This window comes from Maniola jurtina, chromosome 6 (assembly GCF_905333055.1).
Source record: "Maniola jurtina chromosome 6, ilManJurt1.1, whole genome shotgun sequence".
NCBI lineage: Eukaryota > Metazoa > Arthropoda > Insecta > Lepidoptera > Nymphalidae > Maniola > Maniola jurtina.
The window spans coordinates 8,671,563-8,684,875 of NC_060034.1; the positions used below are offsets into that span (position 1 = coordinate 8,671,563).

General features: G+C 37.2%; 1 protein-coding gene across 2 annotated transcripts in view; it reads left to right on the forward strand.

Moving 5' to 3' along the window:
- The first annotated feature begins 6,097 nt into the window (after positions 1–6,097).
- LOC123865975 (LIM domain only protein 3-like) overlaps positions 6,098–13,313 on the forward strand; it is a 66,814-nt gene continuing 59,598 nt past the window's right edge. For both annotated transcript variants that reach the window (XM_045907233.1, XM_045907234.1), the window contains exon 1: positions 6,098–6,508. The gene's annotated coding sequence lies outside the window, so the exon portion shown is untranslated. The remainder of the gene's footprint in view (positions 6,509–13,313) is intronic.

The following is a 13,313-nucleotide window of genomic DNA, read 5'->3' on the forward strand; positions in this document are numbered from 1 at the left end:
GCCAAATTTTAGCCCGATTCGTTCATTAGTTAAGAGCTGTGCGATGATCAGTCAGTCAGTTTTTTTTGATTAAAATCGAGTATGGGGCAAAAGGACCCATCCTTTGACCTCTTCTCCATGACAGGTTTAAAAAAACGGGCAAGTTCGAATCGGACTCGCACACGAAGGGTTCCGTACCATCATATAATATATAACACTATGTACAGTATTCCCCCACTGCAGCTGAACTGCAACTGAACTGCAGCTGAACTGCGCGTCGCGTCAGCGCCCCGCACGATATTCTCTCCAGCCGTGCGCGGGCACCTTTATTTAATTTTTTTATTTGTATGGTGGCTACATTACAATTCTTAGTCTTAATTTGTTTTTATAGCGGCAATAGAAATACATACTGTGAAAATTTCAGCTGTTACGGTTCGAGATACAGCCCGTTTACAAACAGACAGAGAGGGCACTCCTTGGGTATGGAGCCCTAAAAAGTAGTCTTTAATATAGTTCTATATACTCAATAATATTTATAAAGCTGCTGTACCTATAATAAATATCGATTAACAAAATGTGGGTAGGATTGGCGACGCTTGCGGGCGCGGGCGTGGATCGCGGACTCTAAACACAAATCAACACCGATTCTCCATTTGTTAGACACGGGAATGTAATTATGGCCGGAACACTTAGCGGCGGGCGGGGCGCGGGGCTGCAGCGCACGTCATTCAAGCTTTTAGTTCAGCTCCAAGCCCGACAATGATACTCACTTTGGACGTGTACGTACCTTTCCAAATATATATTTTGCTTTTCTGGTATTTTATCTCAGTACTTGATGATGCCCGTGACTTCGTCTCTGTTGATTTAGTTTTTAGGGTTCCGTATTCAAAGGGTGCCAATAGGATCGCTGCCGCCGGAGTAGCCTCTGAAGTCCGTCCGTCTGTCAATCTGCTCGTCCATCCGTCCGTCTTCTGCCAACGGGCAGTCAGTATTTCATATGCCGTAATAGGTGGAAAGTTAAAATTTTGTTGTGTATTTCTATTGCCGCTAAATAATAAAAAACCAAGATGGTTGGAAGTTGGAACACCATTCAAGCAGTACCTACCAGTAGGTTGTCAAAAAATATTTTCAAAATAAATTAATTTAAAACTACTTAACTCATTACGAACTCCACATTTTATTCAATAACATACAAGACGTTTGTTGAAATAGGTGCATATTAATTACGATAATATGAATTCAGCCCTAGTTAATTACAGAGCAAGGAAATGTTGTTTATTTTGTAAATTGCTATTACCATTTTCATTCCATGTCACAAAACTGGTTTGGCTTTTACTCTCTGCATGTTGGTGTCGAATGACGCAAGTTCACACTGAGTAAGGGGATAAGGTTGATTGCATTGAGGTTCAAAACGATAATTATTCTCGCAAATTCATAACCGACAGTGATCGTACTTTGTCTACGATATACACGTTTAATTAAACCATTTTTAAGGTTCCGTTCCCGGAGGATGCCAGCGAGACCCTATTTTCATGAACTGTTAACAGGTAGAGAATTAAAAAAAAACCAGACTGTGTGGTATGTCTTTATTTGCCGCTATAACAACAAAATATACTTAATAAAAAAATTAAGATGGTGAATTTGAAAACTACATAGTGTTACATGTCATGTAAGATGGTACGGAACCACATATCTATGTACGGAACCCTTTGTGCGCGAGTCCGACTCGCACTTGATCGGGTTTTACATGTAAGGTAGAGTTATATTTAGTGCATTGAGTAAATTAAAAAGTATGGTTATTGCGTGCGAGCGGCCCCGAAGTAAAAGTGCTGAACCGGTGCCGTGACACGAGTTAAACTAAATTAATAAACTTGCAGCAGTCTCCGGCTTTATTAAAAAACACTCATTAAAGCGGAGAAAAAGTAGGTAAAGTCGCCGGCGGGGACAGCGCCGCTAATTGCGCCGCTTTTATTGCTTAAATAAAGTTTTAGTGGGGAACACAAGTTTTAATTAAAAATGTGAGAATAGTTTTTAATAAAGGACGGACTCGGAGCGCGTATATTGCGAAACTTTAAGCGATACGCTTAGCTTACAGGAAGTCCGGCTATATTGCGTCTTGACTCTTGGCCCGAGTGTTCTTTGCGTCCTTTCTCCACAGCTCTCAAAGCTACAACATTTTTGATTTTGATCGGAATATCAATACCTGCTATCATATTGTAAACCTGACTTAGGGAAAAAATTATGTCATCATCATTATCATCATCATTAACCCATCACCGGCTCACTACTGAGCAAGGGTCCCGTCCTCATAATGAGAAGGTTTTGGTCATAGTCTATTACGCCGGCCAAGTGCGGATTGGCAGACTTAACAAACATTTGAGAACATTATGGTGTCCGTGTTTCCTGCCCTAACGTAAGTGTTATTTAAATTCCTTCAAGGAAAGAGTAAATAGACATCTTCTATGCAAACGCGCTCCAACCTAGATCTCATCATGATAGTAGTAGCGCAAGCCTATCTCACATTAAAAAAAAATAATAAGAAATTGATAATAATTTTTGTAATTTTTTTGAAAAGTGAACAAGTGAAACAACAATTTCCACCCAGTTTCCTGGATAAGTCACCCGGGAAACTGGGCGGAAATTGTTAGTTGAAGGGCATGAAAGCCTGTTGAGTTCGAGGTGTCATGTGAAAGGACGTTAGGTTATCAGATGTCATTTCATTCATCAATATAAGTGACAAACGGTACGGGTAACGGGAGAAACTAATAATGGTCGTGATTTACGCCCGCCCTTGTTATTACGACTCATGTGAAATGTAATTTCGGCATACTGCGTGTAGTGTGGCACGCACACAGGCACCGGGCGAGTGTGCAATACGTTTAATAAAGGAGGGACGCGAAGTAAATCCTTCAATTTCGCCGGCACACAGCGGCGTATTCTCGTTAACCGTGGCAATAAGTTAAACGGGCGGGCGGGACGGTGCCGCGTGGCCGCTGCTCTAAGCCACAGCCTAGAGTTAGAACACAGTGGCCGTCTTGCGACGGATTTTCTCATTTTACTCCTCGGCATTCGACCACATAACGTTCGACAAGGAGCTTCGTTTCAGTAAAGTTCGTCGGGTGCAGTTGTAAGCAAGCGTTACTTTGTGGATGTCCATGATATACAAAGAATCAAAAGCTTAATTTGCTATAATCCGCTAAAAAAGGGCAAATCTGCATGGTACAACATGCAGCATGCGACATGCACTAACCGCCTTCCCACTGCTAAGCATGCAGGAAAATCCAGCCACCAAGCAAGCCCCAAGTACTACCATGCAACACCACACAAATCCATCAGAATACACTCAACGCACGTTTCACTCCGACACCGGAGCATCCTCAAGAAATGTAGACCTTAAAATGCACAATTGCAAAATGTTGGCATTTGAAATTGTTGTTGGCACTTGCATGAAGATTTTTGGCTTAGTACGTGTGCCAGGCTTTAACTAGTAGTTACTTAATAGTTAAGACGTGGACCTCCTATTCGGGGAGTCGGGGAATGGATTTCGTGTAAGCCATTCTAACTCTTATAGAAATTACGTTACTGATATTACAGTGAAGAAAAATATCGTGGGAAAACCCGCATTCCTCAGAGTTCTCCATAAAGTTTTGAAGCGTGTGTGAAGTCTGCTAATCTGCACTTGGCCAGCGTGGTTGACTATGGTCGAAACCCTTTTCATTCTGAGAGGAGACCTGTCCTCAGTAGTGGGCCAGCGATGGGTTAAGATGATGATAATAATATATGAAAGGAGAAATTGACAGACTGAAGAACAGATACAGCGTACAGTTCAAACTGCTAGATCTAGAACGCGATCATAACCATCGAATAAACTTATTGTGTGGTTAAGATTATGCGTATTTTATCTTCTTCGTGGTTCCTTATCTTCTTCTATCTATTAATAAGATAAAGATAACAAATCACGAATCACTCTTTTATGATCCAATAAGTAAATCGAACTATTTTTAACCCCCGACCCAAAAAGAGGGGTGTTATAAGTTTGACGTGTGTATCTGTGTGTCTGTGTATCTGTGTATCTGTGTATCTGTGTATCTGTGTATCTGTGTATCTGTCTGTGGCATCGTAGCGCCTAAACGAATGAACCGATTTTAATTTAGTTTTTTTTGTTTGAAAGATGGCTTGATCGAGAGTGTTCTTAGCTATAATCTAAAAAAATTGGTTCAGCCGTTTAAGAGTTATCAGCTCTTTTCTAGTTTTCTTGTAGAAAAGAAGGTTAGATAACCGTTAGGTTCATAATATTATGTCAATAGACAAATGTCAAGCTGTCAAGATGGACGTTGCCTAAATACATAATTATTTATTTGAAAATGATGTTTTGGAAAACTCAGATACTTTGGATCGTCGGGGGTGTTATAAATTTTTAATTTACACTTGTTAAGCAATAAACATCACTTGCATGCCTGAGTTCTCCATAATGTACTTCAAGATGTGTAAAGTCTCCGTAATGTTCTCAAAAGTCTGTGAAGTCTACCAGTCCATATCGTGGTAGACTATGGCCATTGGCCAAGTCTTTCTGATTCTGAGAAGAGACCCGTTCTCAGTAGTGAGTCGACGATGAGTTGATCATGGTTATGATGATAATAATGATGATGATGATCGCTCTCTTCGCCACATTTTTATTTCACAAAACGCGAAACAAATACTGACGAACCTCTTTAGAAACACTGATGAGCCGTTATCTGCAAAGTAAAAGACTGTATTTGTTTAGGCTGTGGCAGCTCACCCGTGCCACTACCGCTACAGGAAATTAAAAAAGGTCTTGAGCCACTACGTCGAACCGCGGCCACTCGTCGCCACGTATTCGCTGCATTACTTCGAGACACTAATTACCTCGCATGTTGCCGTAAATGGTATAACGATTAGGTGCCCGGTTACCGGATTTGGTGTTTGGCAACCCTATTAAAATATCAATAACTTTGTAAGGAAAGTGAGTTTTTCTATTCGATTTGCGTTAAACATTGTTGCTTTTATTCGCAAAAGTAAATATTTCTTTATTATACTTACATTTCTTAGTATTTCAAAAAGGTGCTATTTAAGTTTTACCTAATATAGATAACTGTTTGCTGCGCTCCTTTATGATGAAGAATACTAATAAGCGCACATAGGTAGTTCTTAGGTAGCGTAAAGTCTATTTTATCAACACTCATTTCTCATAAAGTGTAGTTTAAATAGGTAGCCATAATGGAACCATTAATCGTGATTATTATATAAAGTAATGGACGCATTAACGGTGCAGCCGGTCGGTTTTAATCAAAGTTCGTTCGAAGCGAACTTAGTTCAGCAAGATTGCTTCATATCGAGGTAATATAGGCTGGGAGTAATATCTCTCGAACAAAGAATACACACGTTCCCTCCCGGCCCGACTGCACTCCCAATTAGATGTTCGATGAAAGTGTAATCAGACGTTGGCCGGATCCGGGACGTAATTAAACGGCGCAGGCGAAGAGTGATTTATTAATAGAAAAGCTCGAGCCGTAATGAAATACTGAGCGGACAATGGCGGCAAGGGCGGCCCGCCCGGGGAAATTAAATTCTCAGCTACGGTCCGGACACCGCACCGGACCGGACACACATACACTTACCGTTTCTTTGCGGTTGTCAGTCACCACCGGCGCTTAATAATGTATGCCGTCTGCTAGCTATCGCTTCTCCTTCACACGAGCTACCTATCGGGGGGACGTATGAACGAGCATAAATTTGTCGACTAGGGAATGTAAAGAAGATTGGTTTTCTACGAAAAGGGGTATGGAGGAAGGGGTGGAATTGAATTTAGGCCGGCATTCACTAGCGACTCAATATTACAGTACACAATTGAAAAATAATGGAACTAGTTTCCACTCCTTTCAGATATTGCTCGACGTCTTTATAAAAAAAGTATAGGCACAATGCATTAAGCGCACGCGTTATTACGGGAAGCCGTAAAAGCTGTTGCCGGTGTACTTTTCAAATTAAAGCATTAAAGTGTTCTGACCCCATCATTATATTAGAGTGTTGTTCCATTCCACCCCATTTTCCGGCGGCCGCCCTCCGCGACTCGCCGATTCTCGCCTGCCTTCGGCTTTAGCCCGCGGTCGGCTCATTCCGCCGTAAGCTCCCGCAGTGAGTGAATGTGTAGTTTTGTCTCCTCGAAGCCGCAAACTTTACACGAGCTGCGATAAAATAAATTCAAGTCTAATAATTCTTTTAAAATATTTAAATCCAACGCCGCGTTGTAAATCTTATTTAAGCGCCGAGTGGTACCTACAATCTTGTTAAATCGTATCCATTATAGGTTATCATTTAATATTTATTTACTTGTCGGAAATATTGTAACTCCCATTAAAATTGATAGTGACAATTGAAGTGGACAAGCAAGTCTTGGTTTAGTGGCATTATTGTACTGTGAAATTGTTTGTTGTGGATTAAAGACACGTTCTTGGAGAGCAATTTTCAGTGTGTTTGTTTACTTTGGCGCAAAGTGGCATTCTTTCAGGTATGTATTTCTTATCAGCCTTATAGCCTTTTGATGATATGCTTAAAAGTTGGTTTTGTTAAATAAATAATAGTAAAATGTTACATAGTAGGTATCTTGGTAATAAATAACATCATTTAAACAATATTATTAAATGTATAATATTTGATTGTTTCATAATTAATTTAAGTTTAATAAATTAATTTAAGAGTCAATGTTAGAATTTAGTAACGATACGAAATTAATTACCTACTTATAGTTTAAAGTAACCTTACGTAAAAAAGCTAAGGTAAGTTACATGGATTCCTCAGATCACCCGTGCTACATTGTCTCTACTTTGAATAATTAAACAGTTAATTAAAATGTACATTAACTTAATTAGCAGTAGTAAGCAACAATATATTTCCGTTTGTTTTTGTTTTTAGTTATAGCAATTCGTATATCAAATCTAACGTTACACGCAATGTTACGAAATTGTCGTTGGAAAATTCCCCACCACTGACACTTGGAGCGTTTCGCGCGCGGATTTTTGCTTGATCTGTCCCTGCCCTAAGGCTAAGTGGGAAAAAACAATAACTACATTGGTTGCAAAAAGATTATAGTAAAATAACTCTATGGTGGCTCTCTATTTCTTGAGTAAATTACAAAAAAATAGTGGATGGTTATACTTACGAGTAGAAATACCTAAGTGATGATGAAAGTGATGAGCATTTCCGGAGAGCTTTTACCCGTTGATTCGCTATTCCATTTCGAAATAAACAAGCCAATTCGCTTCAACAAGAAGGGCCAAACAAAAGGACAATAATAAAGCATGTTGATTAGTCTTTATTGTGTTCACCTACTTGTGTTTCAGTTGCTTCGTGAAAATCTTAACGAAGTAGGTACCTACCAACTTTCTGACAAATGATTTTATGATTAAGTATAGAAAGACTTTTTTTGTTATGTAATTTTCATTTATGTTTATGCATGCAAAATCGATTTTGAAAAACTAATATTTACTTAAGTAGGAAAGTAGCCCTTTTTAGCACTAGACCAGCTGTAATATGTGCCTATATCCCTGGCTGTAATTAATTAACAGGTAGGTACCTAGAGTGCACTTCGATAAGACTTGGTTGATTTCAGTAGATAGGTATTCCGATATACCTACTTGCCTATTATTTTCAAATGTCTATAGAATTAATATTATTTTTAATTTTCCTATGATATTTAAAGATATAATTTTTATAACAGTATGATCCTCCCACTTCCTTTCTAATGGGAAGTTTTCGCTTTTGCAATTGGCTATAAATAAACCTTCTTTCCACGGAAATTGCAATTAGCGAGTAATTGACGCTTTAGGGCATCCTACGACATGATTTATTTTTTACGAAGGCGATATAAGTAAGTACATGATAAAAAACCTATGTAAGAGCACCTAGTTCGTCGAATTTCCATCATCATTGCTTTCCATCGGGCTGGATTGTAGTCAAGAGCGAACTTTTTTCGTATAAAAGTCTCTTATCTACTAAGAAAAAACAACGTTTTCTCTATTCATTACCAAGGACAGGCTTTTGAAGAATCAAAGATTAACATACAATCCTTCGAGTCTGTGTAACATTAAATATTTCAAATGAGAACCAAACTACGTTTGTATAGAGAGCGCTAGGGAAATTTCTCTTAAAGACTAACCTCTGAGGAAGCGAAGCTAAGTGAAAATTATATTGTCATGTCACATGGCGGCTTGAAGACCGCCGCAATAAGAAAAGGAAGTGAACTGCAGTGGATTAGTCGTATGCGCTGCCATGCACCGGGTAACGACGTTGCGCCTCGTAGCCCTTGTTGTTTTAATTATCTTCACTTCTTCAGAACTGTTTATTTTTGTGAGCTTACAGGAGTAATAATCTAACCTGTGACTAGATACTGACAGTGTATGTAACCTCTATATAGCGAAATTGAAGGGGCCTGGAATTTTACTGCGTTATAACTTATAAATGTAACTTATACCTACAGCGTATATTGTATTATAAAGTTTTCGTTAAAGGGAGAGTAAAAGAAAACAATATCATTTTACGAATATGTGGTTAGCAAGAAGATGTTAGTAGGAAGGACAGTAAGTAAAAATGTGCTAAGCAATTCATAACAAACAAATGAACACATTTCTAAGAATTCCATTCTGAATACGAAATATTTACGACTTAATATCAACATTGTGCCCGAAAGCCAGTGAAATTAAAATGTATAAGGGGTCTTAATAATGACGTATTGTTTCGCTATTGAGAGTCATGTTTGTTACGCTATATAGTGTTTCAATATAAGGGTAACTATGTAAACTAACCTTAGCAATTTCTAGGTTTGAAGAAGTTTTTCTCTAAACAGAAATTCGCAATATAGAGTTGATACCGTAGATGAGACGAAGTTGCGGACATCATCTAGTAATTAATGTACTTATATTTTTATACTAATAGAGAAAGACTAGTAGAACTGGTTAAGTAATGTTATACCTATCTATTCCATTTAGTCAACTGACTGCCTATTTTTAAATCTACTAGAAATATTTTATTTATAATCTTTGTCGCCTCAAGAAGGAACCTTTCCGAGGATCAAATTTAGTAACACATTCATTTATCTGTAGTTGAATACGATTGCATTGGAGCTACATAAAACAAAAACAAGGAAGCAAAAAAAAAAACGCTATCGTCATACTTATGACATCCTTCCTTTTTTGTCGGGAATTAAAAAGAAACAGTGAAGTAGATTAGTGATGTTGCATGCACTCACACGGCTCCGCATAATGACGCCGTACCCCGCCGCCGCTTGTTATTTTAATTGTTGTGTCTTAATTAAAGTTTGGTCGCACCCCCCGAGAAGGGGGAAAGGCACTCGAGAACAGCTGAAATCACTTAAAATTCAAGCTATTTATTTCCATTACAGGACAAAGGCTTGCTTAATGGGGTCACGAAACTTCCACGTATTAATCTATAGACTATGGTTGTGAACTTAAAGGAATAAAGTTTCTTTGATAGGAATATTACTTACTTAGTAGTTTTATTTATTAAAATTTAGGTAAGTATATTAAAAAACTAGGTAATCTTATACGATAGTTAATTATTATTTAATTAACAAAAAAGGATGAGGTGTGACTCGTAAGTAAGGTACCTTTAAAAGAAGAGAATAGATTTCTAGGTAAACGCGCACTACCTTTAGGTAACAGATTTCTGTTACCAAATTTACTTACAGCATTTACAGATTATTATTTTAAAATAAGTATGCAACGATATACATTTACTTAGTAATAAAATAATGTTGCCTAGTAGCTTTAAATTTTTATTACTTACAAGTTAGTAGATACCTATATACTTATACCAGCGTTTATGAATAAAATGTTTATTAAACACATGTTTTTTCACGCAAACTTTTAATAAAAAATATCGCCGCTTAACCACGCATTTAATTAAACTTGCACTTATCGTAAAATTAATGATGTACTTATAATTTATAACGATAACAATTTTATCTCTGTAATATAAGTGGTACATGTTATCTGAGTAACAAGATTATAGTAATTAAACAGGACCGTCCTGTTTTTATAAAAAAACCGGCCTAGTGCGAACTGGATTCAGGCGTGGAGGGATCCGTAGCTTGGAAGGATACGTGTAATTATTTAGTTGCCTAAATTAACTTGAATTAAATTTAGATGAATAAAATTAACTTTAGAAGCTTGATTTTTATTATATAACTTCTTGATACAGTAATCCTAACTATTTGATGTATTATTATAATAATTTCAACTTGATACGCCTTTCTGAGAAAAGTATTCTTGGCAGTCATATTATAGACAGACGGACTACGAAGTGGTCCTATGTATTTGTGTCTCAGTTTTCCGTTTGAGACACGAAATCCTAAAAAACCATACTAAAACACATATACATAGTAAAAAAAACTCCTAAACCGAAATCAAAACAACGAAGTTACAAGTAAGTAATCAATTTATTTTTGGGTTTGATATACTGATGTGATAACAAGTGTAATAGTATTTTAGTTCTCAGTACGGAACTCTAAAAAATAATGATGTAACCATTAATCAACTTGAGCTTATTTAATTGACTGTCACTTATTTATATTTAATTAACGATGTTTTCAACTAGACATTAACTAAGTGTTGAACTATGGGTCGTAGTCGTTACGTTTATGAGAAAATCGTTGATTTGACATTTCCTGGTATTTAACCAATTGTTATCAGAAAGTTATTACTAAAGCCGCGATAAACAATTAATAAGAGCGTTGAATTAGCTATTTTCCTAAAAATCGTCAAGTGCGAGTCGGACTCACAAACGGAGGGTTCCATACCAATATAGGTGCACATGTAAAAACTTGAGCATTAAAAAAGGCAGTTAAGGGCCATTTTACTTTAACGCTTAAGTGTTTCGAGTCTCAAATACTATCAATGTTGGCGAGAAGTAAAGTCTGATACTGAGGGTAAAGTTTTTGAATCCATACTAGAGACGAAACTTTTGCTCAGACCAATGACTTTCTAAGCATGGACACATCACGGCATACAACACAAGAGCCCAAACATGGCACACGTTTCTAAATTCACCTTATGTAGCTTCAACTGCTCCATTTATACATTCCCGCTAACATTCAAGTCCTGTAAACTAACCTCAGTGATTAAGCCGCAATGTAAATCGATAAGCACTCGAAGCTGAATAAGGTGAGTTTAGAAGCAAACTTGAACAAAAAATGGAATGGAGTAGTGAAGCACTATTAATTTTTGTTATTTCTTTGAGAGATTTTTCGTTTTTGTAAATATGAAACTATTATACTATATCTATACTATATAACTATTATACTATATCTGCTCGTGCTGATTCACTGACTGACTGACTGACTGACTGACTCACTGACTGACTGACTCATTTGATCACCTCTTTGTATGTTTTTTTTTTACCGATAGTTTCGTATAGAGGACAAAAAATGATTCGGAGGAAAAATATGGATAGAGCTGATGATTGAGGATTTCGGTGAGGAGCACGGCCAGGGTATTGAAGATAGGTGGGGGGTGCTCGAACGAATGTCACTCAGAACTTCATCCAATAGACAGGGAGCTGAAAAATAAAACCAAAATGGTGGATTCAATATGGCGGCCATAAAAATTTCGCCGGTGTCTATCTCGAAGATTATAAAAGATGGAAGAGTGGTTTCCTGGCAAAAAATGATCAGGACCCGAAATTCAACTTGATGAGCAGAAAAATTGCGGTCCGCTTGCGGGCCGCGAACTCACGCGCCCTACTAGTTATATGTATATGGTTTTACGTGGGATGATTTATATTAAAAAAAAATTAAAAGCCCTAGATTGCAATCACACCTGGTGGAAAGTGATGATACAGTCTACGGTAGTAGCGGGCTAACTTGTAGGGGTGGGGTAAAATCCATACCCGTTATAGATGTTTCTATATGGCATCGTACCGGAACGTTAAATCGCTTGGCGGTAGAGTGGTAAGTAGCCACGGCCAAAGGCCTCCCACCAGCCGACCTAAACCAATTAAGAAAATCTCAATCGGCCCAGCCGGGAATCGAACCCGGGACCCTCGTCATACAAATCCACCGCGCTACCACTGCGCACCGGAGGTCGTCAAAAGATAATAAAATAAATGTGATACAATAATGGCCAATAGATTTTACATTGAACAAAAAAAAGCTACTCCACAGTTTTGTTTTTCCGACATTCGTGACGCGCCCTTCCATCTGTCTCTTTCCGATGTGCGTGAGAGAAAGGAATGGGAACATTGTAAATAATTTTAGATATTTCTAGTGTTTTCAATGGTTTTACTAAGTATTTTACACTTTTTCGCATGTTATCTTACGTAAATAAAATTAACTTACCGGTGGTAAGTCACACCATCTCTTTTCTGCTTCGTTAACGTATTATTTCGGCACTTTTTGATCGCGCATTTAGGCGTCTTGACAGCTTAGCAGTCAACATGCGACTAATGAAGAAAGTGTGCTTACACCGAGTATAAGCACACTTACTTGGTCCCTTGTTATGCGCGCCAGTGCGATGTCCTTGCTTAGAAAGTCATTGGCTCAGACCAATGTAATGTAATAAATGCGCGTATCAAATAAATTATATACATTAATTATGTTATAAATACTTATTTTATACTTAATAAGTTTTTTTAGTAAGTCACACAAATTATTTATTAGCTTAGGCAATTTAATTAGACAGTGCCATATAGGCACGAACGCAATTATCAAACAACTAATAAGCATAAAATAATATTTGTGGTAACTGGCTTCATATATTACCTATTTAAAATTCACGTGCAATCTAATTGTCTTAATTAGTTAATTAACTTACGTAAAGGTTAAACACTATTTAGGAAAACATAAATGCATTTATATTCATAGCATTATTGCACAGTTATTATATGCTATAAAATATGCATATATTATGTGTATGCTATGGGTCAAATGTTAAACTAAGGAATTATGAATAACGCCCAGGAATGTGAATTGTTCAATTGTATCTAAAACTTGAAATTTTGCGGGTTTTTTTCTGTTTAAAACCCCTGTTATGAAAATCTACATTTAATGCAAGTGAAGTTGAGGGCATCAGCTAGTTATAAATAATAATTACCTAGTTACTTATTATAATTACAAAAAGTGTTAGAAAAATTTTAAGCAACTCACTCATTAAAATAATACAAGTAGAGATAAACAATAAACCAATTAAAATCGCTTTAATTAAAAATCATAATAAGCGACAGTTTCCAGCTTCTTAATTAATTATTAGATTTTCCAATTAGCCATGTTTGTGTTCGTATAATTAATGTATGGGCCATATTAG